This window comes from Halichoerus grypus, chromosome 4 (assembly GCF_964656455.1).
Source record: "Halichoerus grypus chromosome 4, mHalGry1.hap1.1, whole genome shotgun sequence".
Taxonomy (NCBI): Eukaryota; Metazoa; Chordata; class Mammalia; order Carnivora; family Phocidae; genus Halichoerus; species Halichoerus grypus.
Window position 1 is genome coordinate 52355952 of NC_135715.1, and position 14223 is coordinate 52370174.

At 41.3% G+C, this 14223-nt stretch overlaps 1 protein-coding gene across 4 annotated transcripts in view; it reads left to right on the top strand.

The window, feature by feature from the left end:
• The first annotated feature begins 5381 nt into the window (after positions 1 to 5381).
• The window catches only part of AKAP11 (A-kinase anchoring protein 11), a 52300-nt gene continuing 43458 nt past the window's right edge, over positions 5382 to 14223 (top strand). For 3 of the 4 annotated variants that reach the window (XM_036106979.2, XM_078070317.1, XM_078070318.1), the window contains exon 1: positions 6003 to 6106. The gene's annotated coding sequence lies outside the window, so the exon portion shown is untranslated. Of the gene's footprint in view, positions 5525 to 6002; positions 6107 to 14223 lie in introns of those variants that run through there. The other variant, XM_036106977.2, reaches the window with a different exon arrangement.

Sequence of the window (14223 nt, forward strand, 5' to 3'; positions counted from 1 at the left end):
GTGGTATTTCTGAATTATCATCTGTACTATTTGCTAATAATTATAGTTGTGATTTTAGAAGTCACTGAGCATTTAATGAAGACCTGCAATATATGAAGCCATCACTTGGTATCATGTTATAATGGCTGAGATATGCTTCTGTCCTTCAAGAGAGTCACTACAAAAGAATTTGGTAAAGTATGTAAGTTAGGAAGTACATCAGAGCGAGGTATAATATACATATTTTGAGACAAAGGCATGATGAGATATTTTATCTTTTTTAAAAAGATTTTATTTATTTATTTGACAGAGAGAGACACAGCGAGAGAGGGAACACAAGCAGGGGGAGTGGGAGAGGGAGAAGCAGGCCTCCTGGCGAGAAGGGAGCCCGATGCGGGGCTTGATCCCAGGACCCTGGGATCATGACCTGAGCCAAAGGCAGATGCTTAAGGACTGAGCCACCCAGGCGCCCCGAGATACTTTATCTTTTAAATTTAAAAAGCATTTTTACACGTTTAAATGGCTAATTAAATGATAATGTCCACATTTTTCCACTTCCAGAATGTTTTACATTCGTTTATTAAATAATGAATGTAAAGCATCCTCCAAAAAAGGTGGTCTGCTCCATTGTCTTTTCCTGTATTTTCCAGTGTTCTACATAATGAGTGTGTATGAATTTATCATCACAAAAAAGAAAACAAAATCCAAAAACTGAGCATTGTGAAAAAAAGGACTGGACTTCCCTCCCTTACAAGAACCGCCAGCTGGAGCCATCACTCAGGCAGGAAACAGGAATTCAGCGAGTGGGCCAAAGGGAGCCTCAAGTTTTCCAACAGGAAGCGACATGGAATCCGCTTCTGGCTGTCAGAGATTGCTAGTGTAAAGCTCCTGGGGAAAGATGATGCCTGCCTTTGTAGTCGAAATGTCATTAGGGGGATTAAGCCCAGAGGCTGGCTTTGTGTAGTCTGCTTAGTTCCACTGATAGAACCAGACAACCAGCTAATTTTAGTCTAAACTATGGCATTTGGTGCCCCTATGTGATCTAGAACGAATCCTTCAAACTTGCTGGGCCATAATTCTTTCATGTGCATATAACCCAAATGTATTGGCTCCATTAGACTATGTAAACAAATGAAAGTAACATTTCCATTAAATAGCAAAATTACTTTGGAGGAGACACTACCAACTTGATTACTAGAAATTAGCTCACTAAAATGTTCCCTGGGGACATGTGAGACATTCCCCAGTACAATTTTAGGTGCACTTAGACAGAGCCTGTGTCCTCTGACTTGTCATACTGCTGCCTTGGCTCCTTAGGACACCACTGGTTTTCCCTCTCCACACCCCCTTCAATAGGGAGCACGGGCAGGGGATACTTGTGTACCCTTCTACACCATCCCAGGCATAGAACAGGCCTTCCATTAATTCCCCTGCCCACAGGGCAGATTTGGTTTATAACATTTATCAAGACTTTACTAAGATTCTTAGGGTTAAAAAAATGATTAAAGAAAACAATTTAGGTGATAACAAAGAAACTTTATTTCATACTTCATTAAGTGGACAGTCTCCTTTGGAGAACTGCAAAATGGAGCAGAAGTCAGGAAGCTTTTATAGAATAAAGAAAAAAGAACAAGGAAAAGAAAAATAGAAAATATCTTATTGGCTGGGGCCACACAGTCAACTTTGTTCAGAGTTGAGAAAGAACAAAGAAATAAGCATAGAGCCCAGAGTTGGCTTGGTTTTGGGGGATTGGCTGACTAGATATACTGTAATTTTGTTCTAGTGGAGCATTTACATAGACAGGAAAGTTAAGTTTTGGTTTGCTGAGGCGGTACCCTGGGCAGGAGCAGTGCCATCTTGGGCCTAGAAATTTATTTGGACACTAGCATTGGAGAGAAAAATAGAGCACAGAATAAGCTGTGAAGATACCTCCCTTCCTTGCTCCCCTTCTTCCTTTTTTCCTTTCCTTTCCTTTCGTTTCCTTTCCTTTCCTTCCTTCCCTCTTCCTTCCTTCCTATGAATAGATATTGAGTAACGCTATGTGCCAGGCACGTGTAAGTAAAAACAGATGTGGTTCCTGCTCATGAATTCTACAGTCTAGTAGAGGAGAAAGACCAAATAATCAAACAAATAATAATCATTATAAGTTGATAAATGCATTGAAGAAAAAGTAGAGTCCAGATAGGGAGGAGCTTACCTAATCTGGGGAGTTAGGACAAGAGTTCTTAAGGAAATGAGAATACAGCTGAATGCTGAAGGATTCACAGGCATTCAGAGGCTCAGAGATGGAGAGAGGAAGACACCTGATACTGAAGGAAAACCTCCTGGGAAGCCTCCAAAGCAGGGAGGGTCTGGCCCTATTTTGAGGAACTGAAAGAAAGACTTTCTGAGAGGGAGAAATAATAGAAGGGAGTAAGGTAGATCATGGGTGGAATCATTAGATGCCACTGAAAGCTTTTAAGCAGGAGTGACACTGTCAGATAGGAGCTGCCCGAGTAGAAATCCCAGCCCTGTGGGGAGAGAGCACATACCTCAAATAGCAGGCAAGAAAGACAAAGCTAGGAGTGAAGTAGTTGTGCTAGGAAAGGAAATATGGACTTTGTAAACTGGATAAATTTTATTTTTCAAGTATTAAAAAAGAATGATCAACATCCACACAAAGCTTGTACACAAATGCTCAAAGCAGCATTATTCATAATAGCCAAAAAGTGGAAACAATCCACATGTCTATTAAAGGATAAAAGGATAAATAAAATGTGCTATATCTATACAATGGAATCATCATTTGGCAATAAAAGGAAATGAAATACTGACATAAGCTACATGGATGACCCTTGAAAACATCATGCTAAGTGAATGGAGACACCAATGACTACGTATTGTATAATTCCATTTATATGAAATGTCCAGAATAGGCAAATGTATAGACATTAAGTAGATTAGTGGTTGCTTAGGGCTGGGGATGAGGTGGGGTTTGACTGCTAATGGGTATAGAGTTTCTTTTAGGGGGAACAAAACTGTTCTAAAATTAAATTTTGGTGATGATTGCACAACTCCGGGAATATACCAAAACATATTGAATTGTACACTTTAAAAAGGGTGAATTGTATGGTATGTGGATTATATCTCAATAAAGCTGTTAAAACAGAAAATAATTTTAAAAAGAATCCAGGAACTAGGGATATCTATAGAAATGGATCTCAATCTTAAATTTCTTCTCACTTCATATTCATTGTACTCCAAATAGTTGTAGAGCAAAAGAGACCACAATGACTGTCTTGCTAGGGTGAGTTGGGAGGATCTATGGCTCTATTAATACATGTTAGAATGACAGAGTTGAGCCCATTGTTCATCTAAATTAGCAGTACCAAGCAGCTGTTTCAGTTAATCATTATGAGGACAGCAAACAGCACTCAAAACAGCACTCCATTTTTTCCAGCATTTTAAAAGAATGGTCTTAAATTGCTAAAATAATGCCTTTTCTCTTTTTAGCAGTTCTCCTTTTAAAAAGTAACCCCAAAATGTTTCTTGAAATCTTATTTTCATTAAAATCAAAGTCTTAGCTTAACTTTAAAATGTTGCCTCTGATCTTTTAAACATTTTCTATTTCTTAAATCTTGATCAGGAACATGTGAACCATTATTTATTAAATACTACTCAGGTTCAAAATAGCTACACGGAATATGAGGTTGGGCAGGTGGCAATGCTTCCGTTTTCACACTCTGAGAAGGCCAAGGTTTCTTAGGGAAGCATTCCTGGTATCTGTATTAACCAGTTTCATACTTCCTCAGCTGGTGTGTGTGTGTGTGTGTGTGCGCTTGCGCACGCTGCTGACTCCTGCTGACTTCTAGATTTTACAAAAATTTCATTTCCCTTTCCAGCTTCTGTCTTACTGGTGCATGCATGCCAAAGTGTAATTCAGGCTTAACCACTCTGTGTGTAGGCTAGTTAAATTGTCTTGTTTTATGTATGAGGAAGCTGACACTCAGGAATGATAAGGAACCTTGATTTGGTTGCTTTACCAGTTAATGAGAGGTCTTCCGGTTGGAATTTGTCCCCTGATTTCTGTTTCTTTTAGTGAAACATTTTCATTTTCTAGCCTTTAACCTCTGTCTTTTCAAATCTTATACTTAGGAATAAATATCAGGACTGAACATCACTTTATGTTGTTTTTTTTCTTAGAACTGACTTTAGGAATAGACAGAAGAGGTGGTTATCTGTGTGGTGTACGTGGAGGGAAAAAATCAAATGTGACTTTCCTTTTGGGATATTCATTTTCCCAAGTAACAAAAAAATTTCCATTAATTTCTCTTATTGTAATTAAATAGCAGTAACTGAAGATGTATCCAGATGTTTTTAACAAAAGGCAGCAAACAACACTAGGGCTCTGACCTAATGGATTCTAGAAAAGCAATGTCAAGGTCATTGGAAATTAAGCCTTTCAGGATTGTGTCTGTCTTGGACTACAAGCCTCAATCTCCTTGCTTCCTCTGTGACCTTAAAATCAATCTCTACAGGGAAGAGCTTTAAAGACAAAAAAGGGTAAAGCATTGGTGTTTCTCCCCTCTTTAGAATTCTCCAATGATTTCCATTGCATTTATATTCTCAATTACTGTCTTAGCTTACAAAGTCTTGCAGGATGTGGCCCATGTTTGTTTACTTCTCCAAGCTTATTTCTTCTTACTTTCTCGTATTTTCCCCCTCAAACTCAACTTGAGGCCTCTGAATTAGCTGTTTCCTTTGCCTGGAATGCTCTCTCCGATGTTTGCATGCCTGTTATGCAAATCATTGCTTAAGCGTCTCCCCCAAAGGTCCGCCCCTCAAGCAGCCACCCAATCACAATCACCATCACATCATTTACTGTATTTTCCTTGCATTGAGCTTGACGCCCACGAACATTTTTTCTTTCTTCCCTCCTCCCCCACAAGCACCCTAGAACCTAGACTCATTTGTCATCATCACTGCTCAATCGACGGCCTGGAGTAGTGTCCGACATTTGTAGTAGCTCAACAAAACTTTGTTGAATGAAGACATCAACATATGAATGCACCCGTTGTTCCCTGTCCCCCCTCCCCCAAAGAGTGCAAAATTCATAATGAGGATAAACTTCAAAATGTCTTTCTCATCTACCAGGTATTTCCACCTTTGAATAGATGTCCATGAGGAGACTGTGCAACTTGACTGGTCTAGGCCTTCCGATTCTAAATGTAAATAATCACACATTAGCTTTTCGTCTAGGGCTTGGTTTCTCAGTGACCAATAGTTTACTTCCTGGTTCCGATACCGTGTAAATTGGTTAGGGTGAGCACTAGGGCCCGGAGATCCCTTGATGCTAATTGTTGAGGTTCGGATAGGGCCGTCGGCCTGGTGCGCTGTGAGTGGTCCTCTCTAGAGATGCTGGGGAAAAGGGGCGGAGCCACCCCAAAGGATGAGCCTGACTTGGGCCGTCAGATCTGCTGGGGCTGCCGCTTTGGGAAGAGCCCTGGCAATCGGAAGACAGCAAAGCTAGCCTGTGGCGAAGAAGAAGCCCAGCTGACTCCAGGAGGTAAGACCAAGGGGTTGAAAGAAAGGAAGAAGGACCTGAAACCAAACCTGCAGAGCCAGCCAATGCTTGGGTATTTTGCCAGAGGAAAGGGTTAAACCGTTTCCAAGGTAACGGAGCGCGCAAGACGTTCGCCGCAGGTTCGTAGGTCAGCCAGGAGTTTAAAGCTCCCACGGCTGAGCGGATTCTGGCCAATAGAGAGGCCGCCTGCACGTCACGTGATGCGCGGGGCCGATCCGCTAGCTGCCCCAGAGCACGTGGGAAGGTTTTTCCTGCTCCTTCTTTCATTTTTTAAAAGCCCACCCACTTTTGCGCGGGCTTGGTCACAGAGTTCTTCTCGCGAGAGGCGCCGCACCCTCTCGCGAGAGTGAGTGGGAGGCGTGGGGACTAGGTGGTGTTGCGGACTGGAACTGCGGCGGCGGAAGCCGGGGGTGGGGAGGGCGGGGGCGGGGGCGGGCCGCGGGGCGGGGAGGGGGGAGGGCTGGGGGCCGGTGCGGGAGGGGGTGCCCCCTGCTCGGCGGCTCGCGCGACTAGTCGTTGCGGGCCGGTGACATGCCTGTGAGCTGCGGAGGCTGCGGCCCCCAGGTGAGGCGGGTGCGGATCCGCCCGCAACATAAGCCGCGCGTTGGCCGGGGTGGCGGCGTGGTGTGGGGCCGCGGTGGATGGCGCGGCCGGGCTCGGGCGCCCCAGCCTCTCCGCCGGCCCGCAGTCCCTGCTCTGATTTCGGGGCTGCCCAGAGCTGCGCCCTGGCACGGCGGTGGGAGGAGGGCGGGAGGAGCTGGGCGGTGGAAGGAAGCCCGCGGCACCGGGCTTGGGGGGAGGGGGTGTCCTCGGGCTCGAGACGGGTCTCCTGGGGTCCAGAGTGTAGCGGCCGAGTTGCAGCCCTTTTGAATGACAAGCTCAGTTTCCATCCCCAGGATGGTCTTCAGAGCCGGATCTCTTCGGTGCGTAGGGTGCGTGTGCTTAGTTTGTGTTCGTGGTGCGCGCACAGGAGCTTATGCAGGAGGAGGAGGACGTTGCACTTTGTCCCCGAGCAGCATCCTTCACTGTCAGAACCCCAGAGCCATGGAACCAGGCGCAACCCAAATCTTATGGCAGAAACGGAAGGCGTCAAGCAGCTCCTGGGAGCGTTGGTGTTTGGAAATGCTGTCAAATTTTCTCTGAGGCTGTTTGTTGTTAATGGTTTAAATGCTGGCCATCCATATCCTGAATGGATTTTTATTATACCAGGCACCTACTCTGCTTTACACGAAAATATGTGGATGTGACCAAAGTATTCAAAACGTTGGTAAAATGGCAGTGGCAGTAGAATCTAAACCACGACAGTGATATAGCTTGGTAGCAATTCTGCTCTCCCTCTCCTCTAAAATCTTATTAAACTGGAGGTGGTTTAGGCTTAAGATGTTAAGGAAATTTCAGGCTGAGAAATACAGCTGACACATATAGCTAATGGTTTTAGTGCAAATCAGAGTTAAAAATTCTGGTTCTCTTTTCAGCTTCGTAATTATTCAGTCCGTTGCAAAACATGTAAGCTTTCCTTAGCTTCTCCCCACCATATTAGGGATATTGTAGTTATATTGATTGATACTGATTTTGATATGTCTGGAAATAGAAAATTTAGAGTACTCAAAATATAAGGTACTCAGTAATGCAACGATGGTTTTAATGTCTTGTTTATGATTTTAGAGTAATTGGCAGCACAGTTCCCAGAATGATTAGTGTCAGTTAAAATAGTGCATTTTAATGAATCTTTTTAAAGTAATACCGTGGTTTTTCTTACTTTCTTATGTACCTTCTGGCAAAACTACCCAGGGTTGACAGTGAATTTCACTGTTAGTTGTGGCTGTGAGTAACAGAGCAGTTTATGAGAGATTAAAGAATTTAAGGCAGTCAGAACAAATGGGTTCCCAGGCTGAACTGGTAACTAGTGATTAGTGAATGTACCCAGATAACTGCGCTATTGCTAAAGGCCTAGAGGTATACTCCTAGGCTAGTGACATTTCTTAGTTGTTGAGGATAGGGGACTTGCTGAAGACCCTGAACTCACAGAAGAGAGTTTCTTTAGCTTCTAAATTCCTGGGATAAATCTAGAATCTAAAGAAATCCTCCTTTACCTTTAGAGGCTGGAAGGAGGATAGTACATTTAATTTTTTTTTTTTTTAATTCCAGGAACTTACTGTCTGGAAAAAGAAATCAAATCAGGTGACACATTATAGGTCATTTTTAGGGGAAATTTCCACTTATAAGTAGGCAGTGGAGTTCTGTTGCATACTTGAAGAAAATGTGAAAAACTTAGGAAATGTCTTTTTGAGAATGGGCAAAACAGACTGGTCTAGATTTAAAAAGTTCCCTCCCATTCCATCTTGGCAAACTGATTTTCAGGGACAGAAAAACAGAATTTTTTACTAGTCTTTATAACCTTTTGGTAAGGGTTTCAAGCTTTTAGCATGTAGATATTTGTTGTTTTGTCTCGCCTTTGAAAAGTAATTGAAGGGGGGCGCCTGGCTGGCTCAGTTGGTGGAGCATGTGCCTCTTGATTTCGGGCTTGTAAGTTTGAGCCCCACATTGGGTGTAGAGATTCCTTAAAAATAAAATATTTAAGCAAAAAGAAAAGTAATGAAGTAGTTTTGGGTAGGATAATTTTTTAGGCAAGCCGAATGTGTTCTTTTTCTGTCAGGTGGCCTGGATTTTAGTAATAAAGTCAACCACTTGGAGGGAACGAGGATGGGACAAGTCAGGAAAAGATCTACACTTAGTTTGGGCTTGACTGAAGGGTGTATCAACTGGTAAGTTAGGGAAAGGAAAGAAAAATACTATATTAGTTTTGAAACAGACCAAAAATATCCAGATGTCTTCATTCTGCCACTCGTCTTTGCATATAAAAGTTCATTTTATTGTTAAATACTTATTAGAGTAAAGGTGTTTGAAGTGTATGGAGACTGAACAGGTTAAAAGGTGAAAAGTTAACATTTTTTGATTAATCTGAGAATGTTTCATGAGAAAAAAATAAATGGCGTGGTCGTCTGGAATAGATTGGATGTAACTTGAATGAAAATGAGGCAAAATAGAGTTTGGGCTTTGGAGTCAGTCAGATCTATTACTTAATACAGGTGAGCCTCCATTTCCTCATCCCTGATGGCGAAGAGTCAAAATACCTCAAAGTTATTTTGAAGCACATAGTAAGTAGCTGCTTTTTCAGTGTTTATCCTTTGACCTCTTTTAATGGCTTGAGGATTATTTGGCTCTAAGAATCAAAAACCCCCTTGAATGAACTTAGTTAAAAAAGGCATTTGTCATAACAGTTGGAGGACTGCCTCTGAAGCCCATTGCGTGAAGTCCAGCTCAGGATCCTGGGAACTAGAAAATCTTCAGGCAGTTAGGTACTCTTCCAGTTTTTCTCTGGGAACACATGGTCTTGTCTCTGCTACTCTGGACTCTATCTGTTCCAATTTCTTTTAAATTGGCTCTCTTTAAAGCTCTTGGTTTCTGCTTCCCTCTGACTTTGGTTAGCATGAAACCTTGGTTTGCTGTGGTGCGAACTCACTTTGCTTTTACAGCATGGTTCTCAGGAAGTGTCTCCATATCTTCATTCTGAATTTCTGGGAAGATAGTCCTGTGGGCCAGGTATCTACTTGTCGTCCCTTTGGCTGAGGAAAGGGGTAGATGGGAATGGGAAAATGGATGGGAAGGAGATTAGGTATGTCTAAGTTTGTACTTTTTTTTTTTTTTAAAGATTTTAAAAAAATGTATTTATTTGAGAGAGAAAGCAGAGTGAGCCAGAGAACGCGGGGAGGGGGGGGCAGGGGCAGAGGGAGAAGCCGACTCCCCTCTGAGCAGGGATCCCAGGATCATGACCTGAGCTGAAGGCAGACGCTTAACCGACTGAGCCACCCAGGCGCCCCCAGTTTGTACTTTTTTAGACTGGGCACTGCAAGTTTCTAATAAAGAGGGGATGGACAGGGAGGAAATGATGGGTACCTCTGGTGTAGTTTAACATCCTGCCGTTTGAGTTTTCCCCCCAGTATTACACTGAACTTGCTCTCAGTAATGGTTTCCTTCAGGACAGAGTCTTCTAGGTTTGTAAGTTAAGGCGAATTATGTAAGCGTTTTGTGCCTCAGTCTCTTTATATGTAAGATGGGTATAGTAACACCAACTTGTGTTGTGAGAAGTGTGAATTCTGTTTAACGGCCATTAAGCAGCACCCGACTGACACAGTGTAAGGATGTGGTATCATTACTCCCGGCTGCATACTGTGATCGAGGCTCCTGCGGCATTCAGTGATGAAAGAATATCATTTCTGCCCTCAGGACTTTAGAAGTTTAATACCATTCCAGACATAAAATTATTTCTTGACTCCAGTGACACTAAATTTTTCTAAATCTCTACTCTTGCTTTTCCAACTGCCCCGTATTTGTGGTATTTGTTTACCTGCCCAGCAAACCTTTATCATGGTTGTCCCCTTAGATTCTTTCTTGATCTTCTGTTCCTAGTCTCTAGGATCAGCTTTCAAGTTCTGTATGTATAGATAGTTCCTAGAATAACAACTCTAGCTCTCACCACCCCAACTAATGTATGTATTTTAGGTGCCTTTTGGATATTATATTGATAGAACACTGTCTTCCAGTTACCCTGTAATTGGCAAAGGCTCCACTTTTCTTCCTGCTCCCCAAGCTTGAAATCTTAAAATTATCTTTCACACTCTTCTTTTTTATGCCTTAGATATCCTGTCAGTTAATAGGTTTTGCACAGGCTTTTAGGATGCCTTGTATGTACCAAGCACTGGGCCATCGGCAAAGCAGATCCATTCACTCATTCCTGCTACTGGAGGATTAGGGTAGTGCCTTATTACTATTTGCAAGAGCTAATTAAATGTCTTTTCAGCAGTATATTCTTTGAGTCATGGTGTTGTAGATGTCACTGATGAATGTTTTCCTGGGTTAAAATTCTGAACATATTTTTTGTTAAAATAATCTTGTAGATGGGGGTTATGTAGAAGATTAAGAATATTACTTAAACTTCTAAGCCATGTATTGAAAGCAGAGCCTGAAGATTTTAGGTTTTTTTTTTTTTTTTTTTTTAAGCTGTGTTTATTGTTGGTATACAGGAAACTAGAGAAGCAAGGATCTTAATAGATAATCACAGGTCATACACAAATTGGGTCTTTTTTTATGGTTAATTATTGTTTTGAAAGAGAAAACAAAGTAATAACTGATAGCTGTGGTATTTTTAGGTTTTATGTCAAACAGCAAGTCTGTTCTTAAGGAAGAAGCAAATATTTGAATTCCTGCTATATCAATTCCTGCTGTATCAGATACTGTTTTTACATATATTATGTAATTGCATTCTTACAGCAGTCCTGTGAAGATGAGCCTTAGCTTCCTGATTTTGCCAAAAAGGGAGATAGCATCACCTTTATGCCACTGTTTGCCTATTAGGTATTATTCTGTTTTGTTTTTAATGGTTGCTCTAGGGCTTACAAGATAACTTTAACTTATCAATATCATTTTTTTGTATACTGTAGGAACAGCATTTTTTTTTAACTCCAGCCTACCACACTGTGTTGGTTTTATTTTGTCATGCCTTTTACTTGTGTATGTTGTAAACCCCATTATATGTTGTTACTACTTTTAGTTTAAATAGTTATTTTTTAAAGGGATTAAACAAGGAGAAAATATCTCTATAAAATATCTTTTGTATTATTTACCCTCATATTTACCCTTTTAAGCATTCTAAATTCCTTGTTTAGATTCAAACTTCCATCTGGTATTGTTTTTCTCTTGCCTATTATTCTAGTGATGGTTGGCTAGTGATGAATTCTCACAGCTTTTTTAGTTCAAATAAACTTATTTTGCCTTAATTTTTGAAAGATATTTTCATTGGGTATGGATATCTCAGTTGACACTTTTTAAGAAAAAATATTTACTTGAGAGAGAAAGAGAACATGTGCACGAGCGTGGGGAGGGATGGAGGGAAAGGGAGAGAGAGAGAGCCTCAAGCAGACTCCCTCCTGAGCACAGGAACCCACGAGGGGCTCTGTCCCGGGACCCTGAGATGAAATCTAACCCATGACCTGAGTTGAAATCAAGAGCTGGACCAACTGACTGAGCCACCCAGGCACCCCATCAGTTGACACTTTTTTGAGATGTTGCTCAATTATCTTATTTATGGGCCAGCATAGTTTCTGCCAGGAAGTCTGCTGTCTTTCTTTGTTCCTCTGTATGTAATGTATACTTTTCTTTCTTGTTTAAGATTTTTCTGTCACTAGTTTTCAGAAACTGCGTTATGATGTACTTGGTGTGGTTTTCTTTTTGTTTATTTTTCTTAGGGTTTGTTGATCTCCCTTGCATCTGTCAGTTTGCGGTTTTCATCAACTTTTGGAAATTCTGAGCCATTTTGTTTTCATATAGTGTTCCTCTCCCCCACATTCTTGGGGAGTCCAATTACCTTTCACAGTGAATCACTGATGCTGCTTTGTTGTGGGTTTCTTCTCTCTGTGCTTCATTCTGGATAGCTTCTATTGCTATGTCTTTAAAGTTCATATTCTCTTGTAGTTCTCTAATCTGCTGTTGATTATAACCAGTATGTATTTTAATTTAGATTTATTTTTATCTCTAGAAGTTTGGTTTGGATCTCTTATATTTTCTGTTTCTCTTCTTAGGACCATGTTTTCCTCTCCCTTCTTGAGTATATGGAACATTTGCAATACAATTTTAACATCTTTTCTGTTCATTCCATCATCTTTGTCATTTCTGGATCTGCACTTAATGACTTTTTTCTTCCTGGTTATGGGTCATATTTTTCTCCTCCACTGGTAATTTTTGACTGTGTGCTAGCCATTGAGTTTTCTGCTGTTGCTTGCTTGATTTTGTTGTATTTTTTTTTTTTAAGAGTGTTGGATTTAGTTGGGGTTCACAGGTTATTTGGAACCTGTTGGATTGTTTTGAAGCTTGCTTTTAAGCTTTGTTAGGGTGACTACAGAACAGCCTCTGGTGTAGTGCTGACTTAGTCCCCCAACTAAGATGATTTCCTTCTAAGGAGGCCATCCTTTGCCTAACATATTACAAGGTTTTTCCCACTCTGGTTGGTGGGAGTGCAAATTATTCCAAGCCCTGTTTGGCTCTAGGTATTGTTTGGCTTGCTGCTCTTTGGTAGGTAATTATTTCCCCAATCTCTGATACTCGGCACAGATCAGTATTTGACCAAAGACCCTGGAAGAACCCATCTGCAACTCTCTGATGCTTTCAGTCTTTGTGAGCTCTCTCTCCAGTGTGCTGCCCTGCAAATTCTAGGCACCTTGACCTTCCCAGACTCTCATCTCTGTCTCTGCAACTTGATGAGACCGCCATACTGCTTGGCTTTCTTTTGTCCATGCTGTGACCTGAAAATAGCTAGCAGCTAGTGTTTCCCTTCTTTTAGCGGTCATTGGCCTGGATTACCTGTTGTCTAATATCTGAAAACTCATGTTTCATGTATTTTGCCCTGCTTTGTTGTATTTATATTTAACAGAATATTAATTTTTTTTAAGATTTCACTTATTTATTTGAGAGAGAGAATGAGAGAGAGAGAGCATGAGAGTGGGGGAGGGTCAGAGGGAGAAGCAGACTCCCCGCTGAGCAGGGAGCCCAATGTGGGACTCGATCCTGGGACTCCAGGATCATGACCTGAGCCAAAGGCACTCGCCCAACCAACTGAGCCACCCAGGTGCCCCAGAATATTAATTTTTAATGCTTGGCCATTTGGAATTTGGCCAACATGTTTTTGGAGCATTTATTATAAATATTAAATATTATAGAATTAGAAATTATTGGAAACTTTTATATTTTCACAAATAATTCATTAAATGTAGAAGTACCTGTGTAAACATTTAAAGGTATACTTTCCTTTTTAAAGACTTTTTATTTATTAATTCAGTAGATGTTTGAATGCCTTCTGTGTTAGAATACAAATACAATAAAACATTTTTGTCCTCAAGGAATTCACAAAAGGAAGAATGCAAACAACGGCACCAAAGGAATAAAGGACAAACCACTTTGGGAACATAAAGGATGTGGCTACTGTTTGGGCAAAGAGGGATAGATGAGATGAGCCAGGTCTTCCTCAAGGAGGGAGGTCCTTGAACTGATACATGAAGAGTAAGTAGCAGTTCAGCTGATGGACGAGAGGGTAGATTGGCGGGAAGTTTAGGAGGGAGCCAGGTCAGGATTGGGGATTGACTAGATGTGGTAATCTGTAGGGATTGAGGGAAAAGCCAGTTTCCAGGTTGACCTGCTGGCTTAGTTGGTTTACTGGCTCTTACTGATGGAATACAGAAGAAGATTGTTTAGAGAGAACGTTTTATTCAATTTTTTGGACATTCTGATTTTGGAGTAACTGGGATATTTAGTCAGAAGTATCTAATAGAAAATTGGACCAGGGAACTGAAACTCAAGTGCAGGAACTGAACTGGAGATAGACATTAGGGAGTTATTTGCACAGTTAAAACCAAAGGTAGAGATTAACTGTCCTTGGAAAACTAGGTAGAATGAGTACCACAAAGGACAAGGATGGAGGTTAGAAATGTTAGCATTTGAGTAACAAGTTGTGAAAAAATTTAGGGAAAGAGACTAATGTAGTGGCTAGAGAGACGAAGTGTCTCTCAATCAGAAATTACAGAGGGTACTCGTTAAAGATGGAGATTTCAGGGTTCCATGTAGACCTGAAT